This window comes from Sus scrofa, chromosome 10, assembly GCF_054392235.1.
Source record: "Sus scrofa isolate SSC_HxYL_T2T_F1_AM1 chromosome 10, Sscrofa_HxYL_maternal_Yorkshire_Landrace_v2.0, whole genome shotgun sequence".
NCBI classification, from domain to species: Eukaryota; Metazoa; Chordata; class Mammalia; order Artiodactyla; family Suidae; genus Sus; species Sus scrofa.
In genome coordinates this window covers 3,360,949-3,385,297 of record NC_139392.1, presented here as the reverse complement: position 1 = coordinate 3,385,297, position 24,349 = coordinate 3,360,949, and the positions used below count along the sequence as shown (strand labels likewise).

Sequence of the window (24,349 nt, the reverse complement as noted above, 5' to 3'; positions counted from 1 at the left end):
GAGCTCCCTGCGCTATACAGCGGGATCTCAGTGCTTATCCACACATAATGGTTATTATAAACTTTCAGCAGAGTTCCCACTGTGGCTCAGCACGAACGAATAAGACTAGCAGCCATGAGGATGTGGGTTCCATCCCTGGCCTCGCTCAGTGGGTTAAGGATCTGGCACTGCCATGAGCTGTGGTGTAGATGGCAGATTCAATTCCAATCTGGCATTGCTATGGCTATGGTGTAGGCTGGCAGCTGGAGTTCCGATTCAACCCCTAGCCTGGGAACTCCCATATGCTGCAGGTGCAGCCCTAAAAAGACGACAAAGACAGACAGACAGACAGACAGATAGATAAAGTACATACATTCAGGGAGCTCTGCTGTGGCACAGAGGGTTAAGAATCTGACTCCAGTGGCTCAGGTGCTGCAGAGGTGTGAGTTTGACCCCCAGACTCATCTGTGATGTAGGTCCCAGTTGTGGTGTGGATTCAGTGTCTGGCCTGGGACCTTCCGTATGCCATGGATGCGGCCGTTAAAAAAAATTTTTTTTTTCTTCAGAAAATTCAGAAGAAAAGGAAGATAAAAAATTATGGCATTTAAGAATAGAGAAACTTTATTATAGTTCATGCAATCCCAATACACTGTATTATATTTCTTCTTTTTCTGTCCATCAGTAGAGAATCACATGACACTATTTCTATTCTACGACTATGAGGAATGATGGCCATATGTGCTGATAGGAATTTATGAATCACCATTTTCATTATTTGTAAATCTGTAAAATAATTTACAAAATGGTGATTTTTGAGTTACTCTGTATTTCTTTGGGGGGCCTTATAAAGACAGTTGCTACTTTCTAAATGACTTACCAATATTAATTATTAAATTCCAGGAATATAATATCAAACATTCGTCATTCAAAGCTTCTTGCTTCTCATAATTTATATGTGCTTTAAGGAAGACACGACTACGCAACTATGCACATATATTCACAGTTTTCTAACTTGTTTTCTACATGCTTGTCTAATTTAATGTCTGTGATTTCCCACATGTTGAACTGGGAACAATCTGACTATATAGCAAATGCCTTTGTAGTTTATGCACATGATAAAACCAAGCCTATCATTTACTATGCTGTTAATGAGAGCCTTTTTCTAGCTGCTAATTCTGCATTTGGAAATAAAGTGACGTCACTCTGAAGCATCTAGATTAGTCCCTTGGCTATCCACTGAAACATATTCAAATTAGATATAAAGTGTACCTAGTCATCTTCTTATTCTCTGTAAATTACTATTCCAAGTAGTACATAAATCACATTTTTAACCACAAATCTCCCTTCTCAATCAAAAAATCCAAAACCCATTTATCAAGCACAGAACCCAAATTTCTTTTCTACGCATAAGAGAAATACAAAAAGTAAAATTTGTGGGACGCTTTCAGTGAGCTTATGAGCTGTTCAATGAAATTAGGTATTTGTGAAGATATAATTAGAAGTACTACAAATCTTTTACAAAGAGAGCTACCTGAGTAATGATAACTACTATCAACATTATTGTGACAAAATCATCTCATTTTTTCAATTCTCCTTGTATCACTGATTCCTCCTTTTGGTTAAATGAACTCAAAAGAGAACAACAGGTAAACCATAGGATCTATATGTTTGACCAGCTAATATTATTGCATCATTTCTAGGAAGTGTCTCTTGATTTATGACCAGCACGAGTTTCCCTATGATTTCACTGTTTATAACACTTTACATACAATACAGTGAGAATCCTGCAGAAACTCGAGAAGGAATCCTTCAGTTGGCTTTAAACAATTGTGGTCGGTTGTTCTTTTTTTTTTTTTTCTTTTTTTTTTTTTTAAATGGGCACATTCTGTTCTAGTCTTATTTATATTTCAGGGGATTTTTCTTTTACTGCATCTCCTCAAAGATTAATTTTATTTATTTTGTTTCATTTGCCAATGACGCATCATTTAGGGGAGGGTCAGACGCAGCTATTCTAAACCAGGGATCATTTCTCTCATCTGACAAGGTCCCCTGGAAACAAAGCAGTTAATATTTACGTACCAAATCTTGACATCTGAGGGATTTTCAAAACATTGTCCTCCTGCCTAGGGATGTCTTTAAGGTGATAAATACTGTTGCTAGAGAAAGAAATCAATTGATTATTGAGCATCACTAAAATGACCAATACCGTTCAACACCGGTATTGAAGAGTTGTTCCCATGCCTCGGCTTCTCAGCTATTTTTATCTATCGTTAGAGCTGCATGTCAGGACGTGTCTCTTATTATCACCCACTATGAGATATAACTTGGCTTTTTTTTTTTTTTTTTTTTTTTTTTTTAAAGAGCATGCTATAATTCAAATGCCCTAAGAGCTATTTAGAAGCAAAGATACAAAACCAGGTTATTCTCTTTTAAAAGTCGTAAGTGCACTTCTTGGAGAATGTGATGTTTCATAGTGATAAATATGTACAATCATTTTTAGAATACATTCTCTCTAGTCAACAGCTTGTAATAAAGGTAAATTATACACCAGCAATTAGAGAAGGGTCATAAAAAATCCTAAACCCGCAGAGGATTAGTTAGTCTCCTGAAGACCAGCCCAGAAGGAATTCACTCCACACTGTGGTTAGTCATGAGCCAACCACCCCAAAAGTAATCAATCAAGAGAGATACTATCACAGACAGAGAGCACAGACTTGTGGTTTCCAAGGGGGCGTGGGGAGGGAGTGGGGTGGAGGGGGAGTTTGGGGCGAGGAGATGCAAACTACGACATTTAGAATGGATAAGTAGTGAGGTCTGGCTATACAGCACAGGAAACTCTATCCAGTCTCTTGGGGCGGACCATGCTGGAAGACAGTATGAGAAAAAGAATGTGTGTGTATATGTATGCCTGGGGCACTATGCTGTACAGCCGAAAATGGACACAACACACTCTAATAAAAATAAAATTTTTTAAAAATGAACTTAGGAGTTCCCGTGTGGCTCAGCATTAACAAACCCTACTAGCATTCATGAGGATGCGGGCTTGATCCCTGGCCTTGCTCAGTGGGTTAAGGATCTGGCGTTGCCATGAGCTGTGGTATAGGTCACAGCTCAGATTCCAGGTTGCTGTGGCTGTGGTGTAGGCGGGCAGCTACAGCTCTGATTTGACCCCTGGGAACTTCCATAGTTTTAGGGCGGGTGCTGCCTCCCCCAAAAAACAAAAAAACACAGACCTTGGAACAGACTATGACAGTACATTAAAATGAGAGAGTGACATGACAGTCAGTGCAAACTCAAAGTAGTGATCACGAAAGCATTTTAGGAACATGAGAGTTGAAAAACATAAATGAATCAGCCCTGGTTTAAGATCCCGTGTGATTATTCCAGGCCAATCAGAGAAGAAAAACTCTTCAGGGCATCCCCATTTGATAAAAAGATGTCTTTACAATATTCAATTTCCTTTGCTTATTCTCTAGTCACCAAATTCTTAAACACTATCTTTTTTTCCTGAGTGGAAATTTCCAGGAAGAGAACATCTCGGGCAGAACCTGCTCTCATGCATTAATAAAACTGGTGAACTTGTTTAGCACAAGTCAGTTAAGAGCTTCTGAGGCCTCAGATCCAGACTGGGAGCAAAGAGGTACCAATTTGTGAGACGTGAGCCAGACCGCCAATCCCTCCTTTGTGCTCCTGCTGCCAGTTCATTGCTAAATACGGATCATGTATAAACATTTATAAACCTCACAAACAGTGTCCACATAAGTAGAATCTCATAAGACTGCAACGTGATACCCCTATCAGCAGACCTAAAGACTTTTTGTTTTTAATATTAAAGGCCCAGCTACACAGACAGTTGAAAGAACTTAAAATTTTATTCCACTAACGAAAAAAATATATGTAAGACTGAACTCTGAGATCAGAATAAGTCAAACAGTATTCACTTCCTATGTGGGAGGCATATAAAAATAAACACGACACAGGTCCTGTCCTCAGAGCAGTCACAGTCAATTCGGGAAGATAATATCCACGGAGGGAAAAAAAAGAAAAAAAGGTTGACTCACAGAGCCAGACACTAAAGTGAAGGGGAAAACACCCGTGTAGGTGAGGAAGCAGGGAACGCTAAGGAAATGGCACGACTTGAGCAGGCCGGATTGGCACAAAGAGGGGAACTAGGTAAGGAAAAAATCGAGGCTCGGGAGGGATCCAGGACGCACAAAGCACACCCGCGAGAAGATGCCCGCCACGCGCAGGACGTGAGCAGGGAGTTCATGCAAGAGTCGGCGGAAGACAAGTTAGGAAACACAGGAGCATCAGATTTTAAAAGCCACTGAAAGTAAAGACGGATTAGGCTTTAAGACGGTATTCAAGGAAAGGAAATGCATCTTATCTACTTTGGTAGTTTCCTGTGAGCCTAGCCCACTGCTTCTTACACTGTAGGTACAGAGTGTGTGTGTGTGTGACTGAGTTGGCTTCTATGGAAACATAAAACAATTAAAGTCTTGTACTAGTGACAGGACATGAAAAGCAATGCCTCACAAAGCTTTCCACAGCTAAGCCAGATGCCTACCCAGGGGAAAGGTTGGCGTGCGGGAGATCACTTATGATTTAGAGAAGTTTAACCTCCTCTCTATTTGTTGTAGCAGACGTCAAGCAGCTCTTACAGGTTTACTTTTAAAGGCAAGATGATAAAGCCAGCATGACAAAGATGCCCACAGAGTAATTAACCCGTCACGTGACGCTGTGACTACAAGCTGTACCAAACAGACGTTACAATTACGATGTGTGCCATTACTATCAGTGGCAGCATCTAAGTGGCAGCCAGACATTTCTCCCAGATTTAGAAAGTGGTGGGGCATATACCAACTCCACATAAAAAGATTTTCCTAGGGTGCTTCCATCATGGCTCAGTGGTAAACGAACCCAACTAGCATCCATGAGGACACGGGTTCGATCCCTGGCCTCCATCCATGCCGTCAGCTGCACTGTAGGTCGCACACACAGCTCGGATTCCGAGTTGCTGTGGCTGTGCTGTAGGCCAGCAGCCATATCTCTGATTTGACCCCTAGCCTGGGAACCTCCATATGCCACGGGGGCAGCCCTAAAAGACAAAAAAAAAAAAAAAAGATTTTCGTGGAAGAAGACAGGAAAAATACATACTTTCATGTTTTCTACACAAAGTAGCTTTGAAATTTTCATTTATTATAATTGATACACCATAAAAAGCTGGAGCAATGTTAAACAGGATTTTGATGGGAATTTCAGCTTAATCCCACAGGCAAGGTATGTGGAAAACTGAGGCCAATATGTCAGTGTGGCTCTAGATATCTGGTTCATAAAAAAGAAGACGTAGAGGAAAAAGAGGAAGCTACTTGAAGCAACTTGAAGCTTCAGCGGGTTTTATTGTTGTCTTTTAAAAATCACCCACGGTACAAGTAAGTTTCGTACACAGGCTTGGATTGAGAATCAGGTCACTTGGGAGGTTTTACACTTTACGGTTCTCTGTTCCTAGGAGGGAGACGGTGGTCCCTCACAGGTGACCTAGTCATCACGTCATGCACACACCTAAGCTTCACCCGGAAAGCAAATTGCACTCGGCCTCCAACAGGAGGAGGGCGAACCACCGCCACTGTGCTCCTGGGAAAACAAGAAGCCAAAGGCACATTCACGCCTCTGAATCACGGGAGGCCCCAAAACAAGATGCTCCTCCTTTTAGGGCCACATTCGAAACAGTAGGGATGGGAAGCGCTAAGATGGGAGTGACAGGAGCCAGGTGACCCATGCGCCACCCCACAGTGCTCTGTGTGCCTCGCGATGTGCAGGATAATTTACAGCTGCACAAAAGCCCTGCAAAAATAAAGCTGGATTCAGTGCAATCCTCATCAAAATACCAATGGCGCTTCTCACAGAACGAGAACAAATAATTTCACAACATGTAAGAAAACACAGAAGACCCCTAATAACCAAAACAATCTTGAGAAAGAACAGAGCGGGAGGAATCATGCTTCCTCATTTCAGACTATACTACAAACAAAATAGCATGATACTACCACAAAAACAGATATGGATCAATGGAACAGGAGCTCAGAAATAAACCCACACACTTATGGTCAGCTGAACTGTGACAAAAGAGGCACGAATATACAACAGACAAAAGAGAGTCTCTTCGCTTCGTGGTACTCAGAAAACTGAACAGCTACAGGTAAAAAAATACAAGTATATCACCCTCTAACACCATAAAGAAAAATACATTCAAAACGGATTAAAGACCTACATATAAGATTGAATACTATTAAAATCCTAGAGGAAAACATAAGCAGAACACTTTTTGACATAAATCTTTTCTTTCTTTTTTTTTTTTTTTTTTTTTTTGTTTGTCTTTTTGTCTTTTCTAGAGCCACTCCCATGGCATATGGAGGTTACCAGGCTAGGGGTATAATTGGAGCTGTAGCTGCCAGCCTATGCCAGAGCCACAGCAATGCCAGATCCCAGCCTCGTCTGTGACCTACACCACAGCTCACAGCAACACCAGATCCCCAACCCATTGAGCAAGGCCAGGGATCAAACTCGCAACCTCATGGTTCCTAGTCGGATTTGTTAACCACTGAGCCACGACGGGAACTCTGAATCTTAACAATATTTCTTGGATCCATCTCCTAAAGCAAAGGAAATAAAAGCAAAAATAAATAAATGGGATCCAATTAAACTTAAAGGTTTTGCATAGCAAAGAAAACATCAACTAAAAAAAAAACATACTGAATTAGAGAAAATATTTGTAAATGATGATTGATAAGAGATTACTATCCAACATTTAAGAACAGCTCATACAACTCAACATAAAAAAAAAAAGTATTTTAAAATGGGCAGAAGAACTGAATAAACATTTTTCCAAAGAGGAAATGCAGAGGCCAAAAGGCACACGAAAACATGCTGGACATCACCGATCATCCGAGAAATGAAAATCAAAGCAACAATGAGAGGTCACCTCACACCTGTCAGAATGGCTATCATCAAAAAGCACACACAGCAACGAATGTTGGCTAGGACGTGGGACAAGGCAATCCTCACACATTCTTGGTGGGACCATCAATTGGTGCAGCCTCTGTGGGAAACAGTACAGAGGTTCCTCAAAAAAACTACAAACAGAACGACCACATGACCTAACATTGCCACTCCAAGGTACACACTGGAAAAAACCAAAAACACTCACTCAAACAGGTACATGCACCTTCCTGTTCGGAGCAGCATTATCCACAGGAGCCAAGATATGAGAGCAACCTAAGTGCCCACTGACAGAGGAATGGGTAAAGAAGACGTAGGTAACCTAAACCTACAAATAGCGGAACACCACTCCGCCACCCAAAGAGAAGGAAAAGCCTGGAGGGCCCTGTGCTACGTGAGAAAAGTCAGGCAGAGGAAGACATCACTCATACGTGCAATCGAAAAACGCAACGAACTAAGGAACATAACAGAAAAGCAGCAGACCCACAGACCGAGAGAACAAACTGGCCGTTCCCAGTGGGGTGAGAGAAGAGGTACAAACCACTATGTCTAAAGCGACAAGGATACACTGCCCAACATTTTACAATAACATAAATGGAGTATAACCGTTTACATTGGGAATCTATATGCTATACACTTTTTTTTTTTGTCTTTTGTCCTTTTTAGGGCCAAACCCCGGCATATGGAGGTTCCCAGGGTAGGGGTCCAATAGGAGCTGCAGCCGCCAGCCTATGCCACAGCCATGGCAATGCCAGATCTGAGCTGCGTCTGTGACCTACACCACAGCTCACCGCAACGCAACGCTGGATCCTTAACCTGCTGAGCGAGGCCGGAGACTGAACCTCGTGGTTCCTGGTCGGATCCGTTTCCATTGTGCCATGACGGGAACTCCTGTACACTTGTGACTTATGTATGTTTGTACATAAACCATACTCCAAGGCAAATTTTTTAATAAAGTTAAATTTTGACAAGAGATGGAGCAGCTGTACACACAGAAGAAGAGAACAGTCATGAGTTTCCTGCCCTTGCGAGACACCAACAAATCCAACAAACTGGCCTCTCCCATAAATCACTCCAGCAAACTGAGCCATTATCATTTCCTCAGGTGACCATTAAGAAGCAAAATTTCCACGTGGCTAGAACAACGGGAGTCATTACACCCCTCATGCATTTATTAATCCACGGAGTGCCTTGTCAGACACTGGTGATGCCGACCCTTCTAGGTTCGGGGAGCAAAGAGGATGATAAAGTCGCTCCTCTCATGGACTTTAGTGAGGAGAGAGACAGCAGCCAAGTGTGTCGAATGCCAGCGGGTGATGGGCATCAATGAAAAAACATCATGAAGAGGGGAGGGGTGGAGTGCCCACCGTGGAAAAGGAAGAATGGAAAAAAGTGGGCTCGTGAAGCAGAGGCATCCACAAGAATGGAAGGGTCCGAGGCCAAGAGAAGATGGTGCTTCAAAGAGGGAAGAAGCGACTGTGAGAATGGATGAGCACGGAGGCCCTGCTGAGCTGCACAGGGGCCTCTCGCCAGGCTCTTGGGAGAAACCACGAGGGAAGATAGTATAAGAAAGGGACTGTGTGTGAGTGTGTGTGTGTGTGAGTGTGTGTGCGTGCATGACTGGGTCACTTTGCTGCACAGCAGAAGTGGGCACAACACTATAAACAAACTAGACTTTAATAAAAACAGATAAATAGGAGTTCCCATCCTGGCACAGCAGAAATGAATCTGACCAGTATCCATGAGGATGCAGGTGCAGTCCCTGTCCTTGCTCAGTGGGTCGGGGATCCGGCGTTGCCATGAGCTGGGGTGTAAGCCAGCAACTCTAGCTCTGCTTCGACGCCTGGCCTGGGAACCTCCATACGCTATAGGTGCGGCCTAAAAAGCAAAAACAAAAACAAAAATAAAAGCCAAAACCAAAGAAAGAAAGCAAGCTGTGGGTATGGATGAGATCACCTAGGAGGGCGGAAGGGAAGGGAAGAGGCTCCAAGAAGAGCCCTCAAGTACTTGGACCTGCTGCATCGGGATGAGGAACAAGACGCTGGCAAAAAAAAAAAAAAAAAAAAAAAAAAAGCAGCAGCAGCAGCTGGGGAGGGCTGGGAAAATGGTCCCTTTGGGTCAGACGGATGTGGTACCAAGACAGCCAGGAAAGGGGTCCATCAAGGAACCTTCCCATTGGGCCAAAGGCCGGCGAGAAGTGAGGAAAACAAGGACAGAGAAGCATGGGTTCAATGTGGAGACGCGGCACCTGCCACCAACAGGCGCCAGTTCTTTGAGGAGGGAGAGTAGACTCTGCACGGGCCTGGGGGGTTGAGGAGCCCGGGAGAGGGGAGGAGAGGGAGGGAGGGAGTGATGACCACGACAGGGGCCGAGAATCGGGGAGACGTGGGGGCACCGCGGGCTTTTCCACGCGGGGATGTGCCGGGACGTGAAAGGGATGGTCGAGAATGTTGGGTTATTTGCACACACGATGGATTCGAGTCGCACGGCCCCAAGCGGAAGTGGGTACGAGCCCTCCCCGGACGGGAGCCGAGAGACCCCCGCACAGAGGAGCTCAGAGCAAAGCAAGGACGTAGCGCGAGGGGCTTGAGCGTGGCCTTGGCCGTGTCTGGCAAGTTCTGTGTGGGTGGCTGCTTGCGACGGACTGTCCCTCAGGGGCTGGTCTCTTACTGGCTTTGATTGGGGTTTCGCCTGCGGAGGCCGCGAAGCTCTTAGAGCCACCTCCGTCGACGGCCTCTGCGACTGACTGAACAGGAGATGGGGCAGGCTGCCCGTAGGATGGCAGAAATGACCCGGTCGAGAGGCGGTAACACGGAAAGGAGAGGAGTTCCCTGGCGGCCTAGTGGTTAGGGATGCGTCATTGTCACTGCTGTGGTGTGGGTTCCATCCCTGGCCCAGGAACTTCCCCATGTTACAGGCATCACTGAAAGACAGACAGACAGACAGAAAGGCGAATATTGTGTGAATTCCTAAGGAAATTGAGGGGGAAGGGGGTCCATGGCCCAAGTGGAGACAACAGCCATTAACGTAAGAGAGACACTACTTCTTCCTTATTATAAGGGGAAAAATAGAAAACAGATGCCAACATAGACTGGTTTGTCAAATTGACAACAGGAAGGAAGAGAAAGGAATTTGCTAATTAAAAACAAAGCCAGAGTCTGAACTCAGACCTGTCCACATCGAGGCAGCCTGGCCAGGGATGCGTAGCCTTTAAAAACCAGCTTCCAGTTGTGAGTGGGGTCTCCCCAGCCTGTACCTGCCTCCTCATGGCATCATGGCTCAGAGATTTAAGCCAAGGACTGAAGGGAGAGAGCTCTCCTTATTCCGGAGAAAAGGCCCAGCAGGGGGCTTCTGCCCCACACGTGAGGGCACAGAACCCAATTCACCGGGTCTCGTTCTCTTGACCCTTTCACAGGATTAACTCAAAATCTAACTACTGAGCCTTTCTGGGTTTCCAACTTCACAACAGTGACTGTGGCGCATATCAAAGTTGGAAACCGAGAGGCCAGTTTTCCCAAAACACCAGCTAGGAAAGGGCTCCTTTCCCCTCCTTTCTGGGCCACTGTGCTGCCTGGTCCTGGAGATTCCTGCCAAGGCAACGTCACAGCCCTTCTCCTCTACCTGTTCTACTCCTTGTCTTTGCCACCCTCGTCGTCTACTCAGTGTCTCACCCAGAGGGCGTGTTCTTCCCGTGGCGATTCTCAGGTTAGCGTCCTGTGTTCTACACCAAACACCGCATGCGATTATGTCTACGTGGCATCGAAAATATGACATAAATGAACTCCCTTGCAAAACAGAAACAGACTCACAGACCCAGAGAGAACAGACCTCTGGTGGCCAAGGGGGATGGAGGCGGGGGAGGGGTGGGCTGGGAGCGCGGGGTCAGCAGATGCAAACCGCTCTGTACATCCCGGATCAACAAGGTCCTTCTGTACCGCACAGGGGACTGTATTCGGTATCCTGAGATAAACCATAATGGAAAAGGATACAAAGAAGAGAGTGTGTGTGTGTGTGTGTGTGTGTGTGTGTGTGTGTAATTGAATCACTTTGCTACACAGCAGAAATGGACACAACACTGCAAACCACCTACACTTCAAGTAAAAATATTTTAAAATCCCCATGTCCTTCAAGATGGCACTTAGCAGAGGCCACATTCTGCCTTCCAGAATGGTTTCTGGCAAAGTCACAGAACAGCCCTGAATTAAAGAATCCAAGCGGCTCCACGTACTGGTGTTGGAAAAGCCACACCAGCCCGATGGCTCTCCCGCGCAGCAATTTCAGGACTGCATTTTCTCCCCAAGATCTTCCCCCACCCCTACTCTCGGCGTTCCTGGCTGCTCCTCGGCTATTATCTCTCCCCTCATTCCGCTCAGTCAGTTCCTCCCACTCCTCATCACGCTCCTCGGTAATCTTGTCAAAAAATCAATTTGCTCCTTCCTCTGCTGTTAAGCAAAGTGGCTCAGCCCGCAGCTCTTCCCTTTTATGGAAGAGAAATAACGATGGCAACGAGCTTTCCTTGGTTGGTCCCCAAAGCAGGCATGACTGGGTTTCTAACACAGGTTCTGTGTCATTGCAGATAATTTACAGAGCCCGGGCACGTTAATCAAACCCACTGCATGGAAATATGCGTTGCAATCCAGGAGTGCTTGCTGAATTGTACCTTATTTGTTCACTGGAAGCACTGACTTTTAGGGTAATGGATGATGATCAAGGCTCCTGGCTTTTCCATGTGCCTAGAACTAGACCAGGGACAAAGAGATCACGAAATAAATAATAATAATAATAATAAAATAAAAAGAGTTCAGATCTGTAGGGAATTCTGGATCTTAGATGCTAAGCAGCCTCATTAGGGGCTGGGGCAGCCTTGTGTTTGGTCCACCTGGGGGAAGGGAGGGTAAAGATACTGCAGGATTTGGAAACTAAAGCCCCAAACTTGCAGGGAGGGATTGTCCTCTGAAAAGCTTAAACTGCGTAGTTAACACAGGTGGATGTTTCACTATACCCACCCCGGTCTCTGCCCGTCGGTGATTCTTTTCCTGCGTTACTTGCTTGCAAGGGGCAGACACCAGGCCCCTATTCAGCAGCCCCCAGCGGAGTCGTCTGCTGCCATGACATCCAACCAAGACATCACAGTTTCATCCTCTGCCAGGACGGGGACCTTTAAACAGACCATCTGAAATTTCCTCAGCCCTAGTGAGGTGATCTGCATAACACGGTCCCTACCGTTCCCCCCCAAAGAAGACGGCCTGTCCCCAAACAATTCTTTCCCTTTGCCAAGAACTTCTTTGCCCAGCCCTCCTTGTGCCCATAAAAACGTCCGGTTATGGTACCTCTGCTCCCACCCTCTTCCAGTCACCAACCGGATGCTGCTCGATTCATGAATCACTTAACCAAGCCGATCAGATCTTCAGACTTACGCAGTTAAATTTCGCTTTCCAGAGTTCCCGTCGTGGCTCAGCAGTAAGGAACCTGACTAGTATCCATGAGGACGTGGGTTTGATCCCCGGCCTCACTCAGTGTATTAACCATACGGCATCATCTCAAGCTACGGTGTAGGTCAAAGAATTTCCATATGCCGCGGGTTCGGCTCTAAAAAAAACAAATACATACATACATACATATGTATATGTGTGTGTGTGTGTGTGTGTGTGTGTGTGTGTAAATTTTGTGTTCCAACACCCCTTTACCCGTATATACTTCAGTGTGTATTTCTTAACTGGCCACGGTACAAGTGTCAAAATGAGGACACTAACTTGACACTCTCACGTCTTCCGTGCACCTTATCTGGATTTCACCGGTTACCCCAGTAACGTCCTTTGTGACACCACCACAAATTGATCATCAAACATTGATCTGTCTTCATGTCAGCTTCTTACCTGGAACTCTTCCTCCATCCGTTTTTTTGCTTGTTTCTTTTTAGGGCCGCACTCACGACATAGGGAAGTTCCCAGGCCAGGGCTCGAACTGGAGCTGCCAATGCCAGCCTACGCTGCAGCCACAGCAACACAGGACCGAGCCGTGTCTGCAACCTACACCACAGGTCACGGCAACTTGGATCCTGAACCCAGTGAGCAAGGCCAGGGTACAAACCCACGTCCTCCAGGATACTCCTCGGGTTCTTAACCCGCTGAGCCACAACGGCAGCTCCCCTGTCCTTCCTGACAGTGACAATGGAACAGTATATGCCACCTATGTCATAGACTGGCTCTCAGTTTGGGTTTTTCTGATGCTTGAATACGATTTGGCCACTGATGCCTTTTTGGCAGGAATGTCACCTAGTGATGCTCTCTCCTCAGTGCTTAGAGATTGTATCAAGAGGCTCTGATGTCACTTTGCCCTAGCACAGTGAAGCTTAATCCCTGCGTTAAGGTATTTTCTGCCAGGCTTCTCCACTGCAGGGGATTCTTTTCCCATTTATTTGGTGCAGCGCCCACCCCACCCCCAATAGCAAAGGTGTTACCACTAAGCTCCTTCCCCATGGACCACACCAAGCATCGCAGCATCAAGCTGCCACAGCTTCCAACTGCGTCTGTGAGCATCTGGAGTTTATCTTCCTTTATTTTGTGCTTCCTTAGCGAGACTTCTTAGCTTTATGCCCTCTCAGATTAGGCAAGGTTTGGAATTAAGCTCCTTCAGAGGGAGGAGGGTTTAAAGGTCAGGTCTCCCCACCCACAGAGCCCACAATTTCCACCTGCTGCTACCAAGTCTTTGTACAACGTTTCTGCCATAACTGCCAAGGAGGCAAAGGACCTGGGTGTCCCCCTTCTCCAAACCCCTGCCCCCCTCACCTCTCCCTGCCCTGGCAGTCCAAAGAGGCACAGACCAAGAGACAAGGTAGATTCACCTGCTGCTCCTTAAAAATAGCTGAGACCCATTAACCAAGACGCCATGTGCAGGAGACAGCGTGGCTGTCTTTAAAAGGGGCAGGTGAGCCTTGACTCTGAACCCAGCCTCCTGTGTTGTACACCTTGTCCTCTCCCTGTTTCTCTTCTTTCTTGACCCCAAACCAAAAAAAAAAAAAAAAACAAGCAAGAGAAAAGTGTCACCCTTCTTCCCACGGTGCTGAAGGCATTAAATAAGATCCTATAGGGCGTGCGCTTCAGTCGTAAACAGTGCTCCATCAAGGGTGCCGATGGCGAGTTATTTTGACTATTTCAATCTCTGGTAAGTGGCATAAACATATTGGGGGGAAGAGGAAAGGAAGGGTGATACCATCCCAACCCTCAAAGATACGCCTGTTCCAAGAGTTCTGATTCCAATTCATCTGCCCTCAGAGGGCAGAGCTACAGATGTTTTCCCTCTCTGTCTCTCAGCACAGGTCAGGCATATAACTGCTGAATTTGTTATTTTGAAAACTATTGATCTAATGAAAAAAATAGCCTAAGGTGAAATTAATGCCCCAGACATAGGTGTCACTGTGACATTTGAGTAAGTTATTTAACTCCATCTTGTCTTAGTTTGTCTGCTGGTTGGAATGAAGCATGCTTGTCTAACCACTTACCCAAGAGCTGTGAGACAACTGAGACACAAGCACACCTGCCATGGTACAAACGCCAACTAAGACATTCAGATAATACGGCGTTGCCGTGAGCTGTGCTGTAGGTCACAGGTGCGGCTCGGATCTGGTGTTGCTGTGACTCTGGCGTGGGCTGGCAGCTACAGCTCTGATTAGACCCCTAGCTTGGGAACCTCCATATGTCGTGGGTTCAGCTGAAAAAAGACAAAAAAAAGACCCCAAAAAATCCAAACAGATAATAATGCTTTTTATTTTCTTTCTAAAGGATATTTTTAAGCAAAAGAGGTATGTATAACATTACCTATGTTTCACGTGGCTATTCTGAGAATTAGAAGTGATGCTCTAAGACTCAGAGACATAGAGAACAGACTTGTTGCCAAAGGGGAGAAGGGAAGGAGAGGGATGAATGGAGAGGGATGGATGGGGCATGTGGGGTTGGTAGATGCAAGCTAATCCATTTGGAGTGGATCGGCAATGACGTCCTACTGTAAGCACAGGGAACTCTATCCAGCCTCTTGGGATAGACCATGATGGAAGACAATATATCAAAGGGAATGTGTGTGTGTGTGTGTGTGTGTGTGTGACTGGGTCACTTTGCAGTACAGCAGAAATTGGCACAACGCTGCAAATCGACAATTCTTTAATAACAATATTTTTTAAAAGATGCATGTAAAACCCTTGCAGTGAGTGACGTACAAGAGGAGACCAAAAAATTAATAGCCACTCTTTGCATCATTAGTATTCATTCCCGAGGGTCTTTAAAATCATTTCCGCCTTCAGACTGTGACAGAACAGCCGTGCAGACGAGCACCAGGTCCTTGGGATTAATAGAAAATGTTCACGCCCCAGCGTTCAGGGGTCCACTGCGTTCTCGTCTGCTAAACGAGGACGCCATGAGCAATGAAGAGGAGTCCGTTCCGTCCAGCCTTCCTGGACGTAAAATTTGGCACAATGTCCATGAGCTCTTTACATGCGCACTGGTGAGTCTCGACAGACTCAAACTGCAACGTAAAGAGGGTGTTTACCACCACACCCTGAAAGTCACCCAGAGTCTCAGCCTGTCCCTGAGACACTCCCAAAGCAAAGAACAAGAATACCTCTGTCCAGACTTAGCATTTAGTCCGGCTCAATGTATGGCCAGACTCTCGGATGACCATGCAGAATGTTCCCTAGCTTTGCCACCCACAGGAAGTCTATTACACTTGCCCAGCAGGTTTTCATGCTTCTTTGCTCAGCTGATCCTCCTTCCGCCCCTTCACGAGAGGTGCCACTCATTATCACGATCTCTACTCGACGCACGTTAAAACTGAGAGGCCAGGAGGTGACGTGGCTTCGGCAGGGTCCTCAGTGAAGACAGAACAATAATCCAGGTTTCTGGGTCTAGCTTCTTTCCACGGCACTTTGCTACTTTCACCTATCTCCAGGGCTCCAGGGAAAGAAAAAGCCTCTAAGCAATTCACCCAGGTTTTTTTTAATAATCGCAAACCATCTATCGAGACAATTAGAATGCTAATTATTCTAGGGAGCACATCCAGTCTTGCTATTAGAAATGCGTGAGACGAAAATAGTATCCAGAAGAGACACGTCCATAGTTGCTAAAGATAAGAACTGATCTCTGTTGGAAAACTGATCCCATCTAAATGGGCAGGCAAAGGGAAGAGCTTCAGGTCAGAAGGCTGAGTTCCTGGTCAGTTCTGGCTCTGAGCAGCTACGTTCCCTGGATCAGTTCCTTATCTCTCTGGGGTTCCATCTTATCATCTATATAATCGGCGAGTTGGACGGAATGTAGCTGCAGAATGTTGACAGTTTCCTATCCACCCATCACACTGACTACCTCCGTGGAGGCACTCCTTACTTTAGCATCGACACAGATAAGATGAAGATCAGAGGCTCATAAAGTTTACAGCAGTGTTCTGTACAATAAAATACCTGAGTGACTCTCATGGACCAGCTGCCGTAAAACATATGGTTGCACCAACAAACACACCGGAGCCTTATCAACGTCAGAATGAATGATCGCAGCATCCCCACTTAGGGCTTCCTGAAATGTCCTTGTCACTGCAATGTTCTAATTTTAGGAGAAACAGATTTTCAGAGTTCTGTTGTGGCTCAGCGAGTCAAGGACCTCGTGTTGCCTCTGTGAAGATGCAGGTTGAATCCTGATCTCCCTCGGTGGGTTAAGGAACTGGTGTTGCCACAGGCTGCGGTATGGGTCACAGATGCACTAAAAAGAGAGAAAGAAAAAAAGAACAACAGCTCTTCCCAGCTTTGTGCTCAGCTCCCCTGCGGGTGCCGGGGAGGTAGGAGAAGCAGCCTTCCCGAGAACTGCTTGAAGAGGTCTCGTCTGTCCCGGAAAAGCCAGCCGATCCGACCACTCACAGCAAGAGGACCGTCTCTGCAGGGGAGAGGGACCGGCTTTCTCATCTTCCACACAGTCCTCTAAACGGTTCTTGTTTTGGTTTGTTTTTTCAGGGCCACGCCCGTGGCACATGGAAGTTCCCAAGCTAGGGGTCTACTCAGAGCTGCAGCTGCCAACCTGTACCAAAGCCGCAGCACTGCGGGATCCAAGCCACATCTTTGGCCTATGCCGAAGCTCTCAGCAAAGCTGGATCCTTAAACCACCGAGCGAGGCCAGGGATCATACCCTTGGACTCATGGATACTAGTTGGATTCGCTTCTGCTGCGCCGCAAGGGGAACTCTCAAGGTGTATTTTTTATGCTTACGTTTCCCTCTTAAAGACTCCTGAAATGAATGTGAACCCGGTTTTACCTGACCCCTGTCCCAGAGAGCAATCCTGTTTCCTTATTGCAATTGCCCTTTAATCAAAAACTCCTTAGGAAAACAACTTCAGCTCTCTTTGGCTTCATAAACATGAAGCAAGTACGTCTGTCTCTCTTGCATGCTGCTGAAAGTCCCTTTGAACACTTGCCCTCATCTGGAGAGAAGGGGATTATCACAGTTCTCAGACGCTCCTCGAGAGAGACCATTAATGAATAATGACAGATCCTTCCCGGATCCCTGGAGAAAGAGAGAGAATTTCAGATGGCTGAAAACTAACGCTTCCTCTTCTGTTAGGAATTGGAAACAATTCGTTATTTTACCACCATATATGCTTTAGTACATAACCCCCAAAAGAGCAGCACAAACCTTTGGCATTCTAAGAAAGGCTTCTTCCCTTCAGAATTGCTCAAAGTGTGGCTTATTCCATCATAGAGCATGTATATGATCTAGGTTTGCTAAACCCATCCTAATGTCTTTTCTTTTATGGCTGCACCCACGGCACATGGACGTCCCCAGGCCAGGGGTCGAATCGAAGCTGCAGCTACTGGCCTACGCCACAGCCACGCCAGATCCGGGCCGCGTCTGCAACCCACACCACAGCTCACAGCGATGTCAGATCCTTCATCCACTGAGCGAGGCCAGGGATTGAATCTGTGTCCTCATGGACACCAGTCAGATTCGTTTCCCCTGCACCACTTCGGGAACTCCGGCTGCAATAATGTTGATCATTCACTGACGGTGAGGTGGGGATGAGACTAAGCTTAAAGAGTCAGTCGTCTTTGGGAGGGAAAACAATCGTTTTCGCCTCTTTTTATTCTATTTATTTCTTTAGAACAAGAGAACGACTAGCTGTGTGAGGTTGATGAACTTGGGCAATTCAATTAATTTAGGCCTCAGGTTATTATTTGGTAAAACAAGGAGACAATTAAATGAGCACTAAAATTTCTTTTAGCTTTAACATTTTATGGGTTTAGGGTTTATCTGTGTATATATGTAAAACATTCACGACTGCACTAAGAAATTCATTATAGGAGTGTCTGTTGGGGCTCAGCAGGCTAAGAGCCCGAAAAAGTATCTGCGAGGATCCAGGTTCAATCCCTGGCCTCACATAGTAGGTTAAGGAGCCAGTGTTGCCGTGAGCTGTGGTGCAGCTCACAGATAAGGCTTGGATTGACACTGCTGTGGCTGTGGTGCAGGCTGGCAGCTGCAGCTCCGAATCAGCCTCTGGCCCAGGAAACGTCCACATGCTGCAGGTGGGGCCATTAAATAAAAGACCAAAAAAAAAAGGTAATAATAAAATTTTTAAAAGAAATCCATTATAAATATACTTTAGGGTAGAGAGAGGGGCATTGAGTAAAAGCGGTGATGCTATCAGCTCCAGAAGGAAAAGGTGGCCTTGGATTTGGCCGCAGAATCCTCTCCCCAGGAGAGAAAGCCCTGCAACGTTCTAGGTTAAATCACCCACTTTTGTCTCTGGGCCCCTCCCATTTTCTGGCTGGGATTTGCTACCCGCTGTATCTGAAAACACTTCCGTGGAGCAGGTTCGGCACCATGAATCTCCAGGGCACACAATTAAGATCAGACGCTGGGTCTCCAGGACAAGACAGCAAAGACTTCGCACCTCATCCTCTTCAGGCCTTGAAGACAGCAGATAGGCGTGGGGCAACAAATGAAAATATTTGGAAAAGCAATTAAAGGAACTACAAAATAAGTCTGGTCACCGAGAGCTTTGTTTGCTTATTTTTCAAGAGTCTTGTGACACCGTCTCTGGGTTATGCTTGTTAAAACCAGTGGTTAGTTACACAGAGTCTCTGCTCTGGTACCGCGAGGGGAATTCGGTTAAAATCTGATCAGCGCTGGGAGGAGGCACACCAGGGCTGGTCTGGTAGATATAACATCCCTACTCGTAAGAATCCCATTTTTAAACATCGCTTTTTTAAAAGGGGAAAGACTGATCAGAAGTTGTTGGAGCAGTGCTTGCTTTGTTCTAAAACACATATTTTATTTATTGATTTTGGCTGCTCTGGGGCATATGGAGTTCCTAGGCCAGGGATAAGAGCTGAGTCCCAGTTGCCATCCACGCCGCAGCTGCGGCAACGCTGGATCCTTTCACCGCTGTGCTGGGCCAGGGATCAAACCCGAGTCCTGGCGCTGCGTAGACGCCGCTGATTCTGTTGTGTCCCAGTGGGAACCCCTGGAATGGGGTTTTTCAATGTGTGGCTTGAGGTCCACCTGCATATGAATTATTTTTGTTTTGTTTTTTGTCTTTTTAGGGCCGCACCCACGGCATGTGGAGGTTCCCAGACTAGAGGTCAAACCAGAGTTGTATCCGCTGGCCTGCACCACAGCCACAGCAAGGCCAGATCCAAGCTGCGTCTGTGACCTACAGCACAGCTCATAGCAATGCTGGATCCTTAACCCACTGAGTGAGGCCAGGGACAGAACCTGCGTCCTCGTGGATGCGAGTCAGATTCGTTTCCGCGGAGCCACGATGGGAGTTCCGGCATATGAGTTATTTGAGGAACTCGGCAAACAAGCAGATTCCTGAACCCCATTCCAGATCGCAGAATCAGAATGCCTCGGTGGAGCACGGAAATTCTGGTTTGTATCAACAACCCCAGATGATCCTAAGGAACGGTGCTGAACAGCTCCTAAACATACGCAGCGATTCTAAAGGAACTTAGGTGGTAAAAAGACAAATCTATGGTTTGTGTGTACGTGTGTGCAATAAATTGGATGCCCAATGCTGACAAGAACCAACTAAAATAACTGCTCATCTGTCCTCTGATTCAAGTGCTCATGGTGAGTCTTTGGCCTTGACCTGGCCATGCTGCCATAGGATAGTTCACAACCATCAGTAAAGAGAAACATTAAAGACAGAACGGGCACCACTTACTGGATAAAATGTTCTCATTCCCATGGTTTGTGTCCATTGGCCTTTTTCACCCCCGGGAAGTGCCATCCCTAATACTCTTACGACAGTCTGTCACGATCAACATAAGGAAACCATACTGCACACTTTTTTATTATTGAAGTGTAGTTGACTTACCATGTTTGTTCATTTTTTTTGCTGTACAGTAAAGTGATTCGGTTATACCTGTATATATACGTTCTTTTTTAACATAGCCTTTTCCGTTGTGGTTTATCATGGGATATTGGACATAGTGCCCTGCGCTCTACTGTAGGGCCTCGCACTTCATCCCTCCCTGTAAAACAGCTTGCATTTACGAATGACCCCGCTCTGCCCCTCCTCCTCCAGCCCCAAACCCCTTGGCAACATGTCTGTTCTCTATGTCTGTGCGTCTGTTTCTGCTTCATAGACAGGAAACCGTACCACAGACTATTTCATGACACTGCATCCAAAATTCGCATGATGAACAAGCACGCTGTAAGAGAAACACCCCGATTTTATCCAGTGTCAATCAAAAGACCACCAAATATCTGAATGTAGCAATACACATAATTCGTATATTTCTAGATATCTATCGGATATGTCTGACATTACACAAACAAGTGAGAATGTCTGGGTTTTTGCTGAAAAATGTCCACTTTCCTTAATCATGTATGTAAGGCCTCCTACTGTCAAAAATTATTTCTAGAAAAATCTTTTTTTTTTTTTTTTTTTTTTTGTCTTTTTGCTATTTCTTTGGGCTGCTCCCATGGCATATGGAGGTTCCCAGGCTAGGGGTCGAATCGGAGCTGTAGCCACTGGCCTACGCCAGAGCCACAGCAACGCGGGATCCGAGCCACGTCTGCCACCTACACCACAGCTCACAGCAACGCCGGATCATTAACCCACGGAGCAAGGGCAGGGACCGAACCCACAACCTCATGGTTCCTAGTCGGATTCGTTAACCACTGTGCCACGACGGGAACTCCCTAGGAAAATCTTCTACCTCGTGAACACTCCATTGAGCTGTACAGATGATAATAAAATTAAAGAATTTTGCCTATTCTGCTATTAAAAATAAAACTAATCTATTAGGAAACAATTTGAGAAAGTTGGACCTAAAAGGGAACAGGGAACCATTCTGGCTTGAAACATCCAGAAAATGGGTCTTTTTTGGACGTAATGTATCCTAAAGCTTCTTTGGATAAAAACTTGGCAATAGTGTATTTTTCTCTTCATTGAATGATGTTAGGTAAGCTTAAGTGATCCACCATGCCCTTTGAAAAGAAATTAAAACAATCCCACATTTAAGAGTTTGCAAAGAGAGAGAGAGAATCAGAATGAGCATCCTTTCTCTTTGCTAAATTACTTTATTTTATTTATTTATTTTTTTTTTTTAGTCTTTTTGCCTTTTCTTGGGCCGCTCCCGCGGCATACGGAGGTTCCCAGGCTAGGGGTCGAATCGGAGCTGTAGCTGCCGGCCTACGCCAGAGCCACAGCAACGCGGGATCTGAGCCGCGTCTGCGACCTACACCACAGCTCACGGCAACGCCGGATCCTTAACCCACCGAGCAAGGCAGCGATCGAACCTGCAACCTCATGGTTCTAGTCAGATTCGTTCCCACTGTGCCACGACAGGAACTCCCATAATTTTCTTTTCGTCAATAGCTGGTGAGCACTTTCTCAGTGGCGCCTATGCCCCGAGGGAGGGAGGAGACAGAGAGAAGTCCCCGTTGTTAAGCGGTTTGTACTCTCAGTAGAGGTCACAGGCGGTACAGGTGGCTGCTCTGAACTAAGAGAACACACAAGGAAGGAGGTCACCTCCACACGGAGAAGAGGGAGAGGAAGCCGGAGACAGAAGAGCGGGAGGAGAGGAGACCTCAGTGACTGACCTACAATCTCAGCGACCGTCCAGGCTCTTCCAGGACCCCAGGAGCGACCTCGGCCCCTCTGGGCCCCCCGGGGAAGGCGCCCCACTTCGGCAGTTCACCAACTCCAGAACGTTCCTCACCCTGACACACCATCACAACGGTTACTCACTGTGTGTTCCAGGACCCGGGGAACTGGCGTTTTTAATCATGAATTTTAATGAATTCGCGCATACCTCGAGTCACTTAAGTGTTACACCGTCCAGATGATATGTATGTTTCAGTAGCACTTTTCCACCTCATGCATTTATGTTATTGAAGTGTCTTCATTCCGGTTCTCTCAGAAGCTGATCCAGAATAAAAATTCACTACAAATAGTTATTTGGGACGTCTGGTCCAGGAGACAGTGGGGGAGGGAGGAAGCGAGGGGTAGTTGGAGCAAATACAGAGGGAGTTACCAGGCAGCTTAGCCCACTGGGGAAACACCCTCTGGGGGACCTGGGCACCACTGCACCCCCCTCCCAGTGGAGAGGGAACGAGGGATTTCCACACCAACTACCAACTTCGGGCTGCTCCCCAAGGGACGTGAACTTTTTGGTGCTTTCAGCCACCTGATGGAATTGAGTCAGGCGGCCAGAGAAAGCCCTCAAATACTGAAATCAGATACAGGGGCTGGCAGCTGCCCATTGAGCCAGTGTCCCTAAAGTAGACGCACAGAGAGAGAGAGAAAGATGGTGGCCTTGGCAGTATTTGCTCCAGGGAGGAAGAATCTTTTGAAAACATTTTGAAAGAAATAATTAGTTTAGGCATTCCCATGGTGGCTCAGCGGTAATGAAACAGACTGGGATGCCTGAGGACACGACGTGGGTTTGATCCCTGGCTTTGCTCAGTGGGTTAACGATCTGGTGTTGCCGTGAGCTGTGGTGTAGGTCGCAGAAGAGTCTCAGATCCTGTGTTGCTATGGCCGTGGTACTGGCAGAGGGCTGTAGCTCTGATTCGACCCCTAGCCTGGGAACCTCCATGTGCTGCGGAAGCGGCCCCAGAAAAGGCAGAAAGACCAAAAAAAAAAAAAAAAAAAAAAAAAACGCAATAACCTTCAAGCCTGTTTAAGATATTTAGACTTTCTGTTTCTAGAGCCTCTTAACCAATATTTTTATGAAATGAGTGATGAGGTTTTCTCTCTACTCATCCAACCTCCAAGTTAAAAGAAAAGTGCTTGACAAGAGAAAGAAAAGAGCCTCCTAAACCCTTTATCAATAGCTTTTACACAACTACTAGCTGTTTGGGATGAATGACTTTTTAAAATGATACAAGTCAGATACAAATTTTTCATCCATATAAGAACAAGAATTTGAATCTATATCCACCAAGTAAACCTGTTAAAAAGTTATAACTAAGTCAAATACAGAAAAAAATACTAAATTTGCATATACACTTCCTCCCTTCACAGAATTCAAGACAATACTTGATTTAGTCATATCCCAGACATTAAAGAAATTAAATTAATAATCCTGATTCACACAATTCCTGGCTTTTACACTCAGTACTGTTGTTTCTTTTCCTGTTTTCAATTTTTCTTGATTAGCTGCATGTTTGCAGTCATTGCTACAGACAAAATTGCTTCAGACTCTTTCCTAAATGAAATTATGCAATGTCTCTCACTCCTTTGATTAAAAAAAAAATCATTATTTCTTTTCCAAGTAGAGTAAGAAAAATGCACCGTGGAAAATCCCTCCTAGAGATTTACCCGGTGTAGCTTCTCTCTAGGGATGAAATTCAAATTATCTTTTGGGCCACCTGGTCCCCACTGAAGCAATTTCTTTTTTTTTTTTTTTTTTTTTTTTTTTTGTCTTTTGTCTTTTTTGTTGTTGTTTTGTTGTTGTTGTTGTTGTTGCTATTTCTTGGGCCGCTCCTGCGGCATATGGAGGTTCCCAGGCTAGGGGTCCAATCGGAGCTGTAGCCACCGGCCTACACCAGAGCCACAGCAACGCGGGATCCGAGCCGCGTCTGCAACCTACACCACAGCTCATGGCAACGCCGAATCGTTAACCCACTGAGCAAGGGCAGGGACCGAACCCGCAACCTCATGGTTCCTAGTCGGATTCGTTAACCACTGCGCCATGACGGGAACTCCTGAAGCAATTTCTTAATTGAAGTATTGTGGATTTACAATGTTGTGTCAGCTTCTCCTATACACCACAGCAACCCAGCCATACATATTTTTTTTCTCATATTATCTTCCATCATATTCCATCCCAAGGGATTGGACAGAGGTCCCTGTGCTGTACAGTAGGACCTCATTGCTTATCCACTCT

At 45.9% G+C, this 24,349-nt stretch overlaps 1 protein-coding gene across 15 annotated transcripts in view; it reads right to left on the bottom strand.

Moving 5' to 3' along the window:
• Positions 1–24,349, bottom strand: part of LOC102166310 (uncharacterized) — a 671,646-nt gene that overhangs the window by 565,958 nt on the left and 81,339 nt on the right. For 4 of the 15 annotated variants that reach the window (XR_014817248.1, XR_014817237.1, XR_014817235.1 and 1 more), the window contains one exon: positions 15,118–17,513. The exons of 9 other annotated variants lie outside the window; for them this stretch is intronic. The gene's annotated coding sequence lies outside the window, so the exon portion shown is untranslated. Of the gene's footprint in view, positions 1–15,117; positions 18,914–24,349 lie in introns of those variants that run through there. 2 more of the 15 variants (XR_014817238.1, XR_014817240.1) reach the window with 2 other exon arrangements.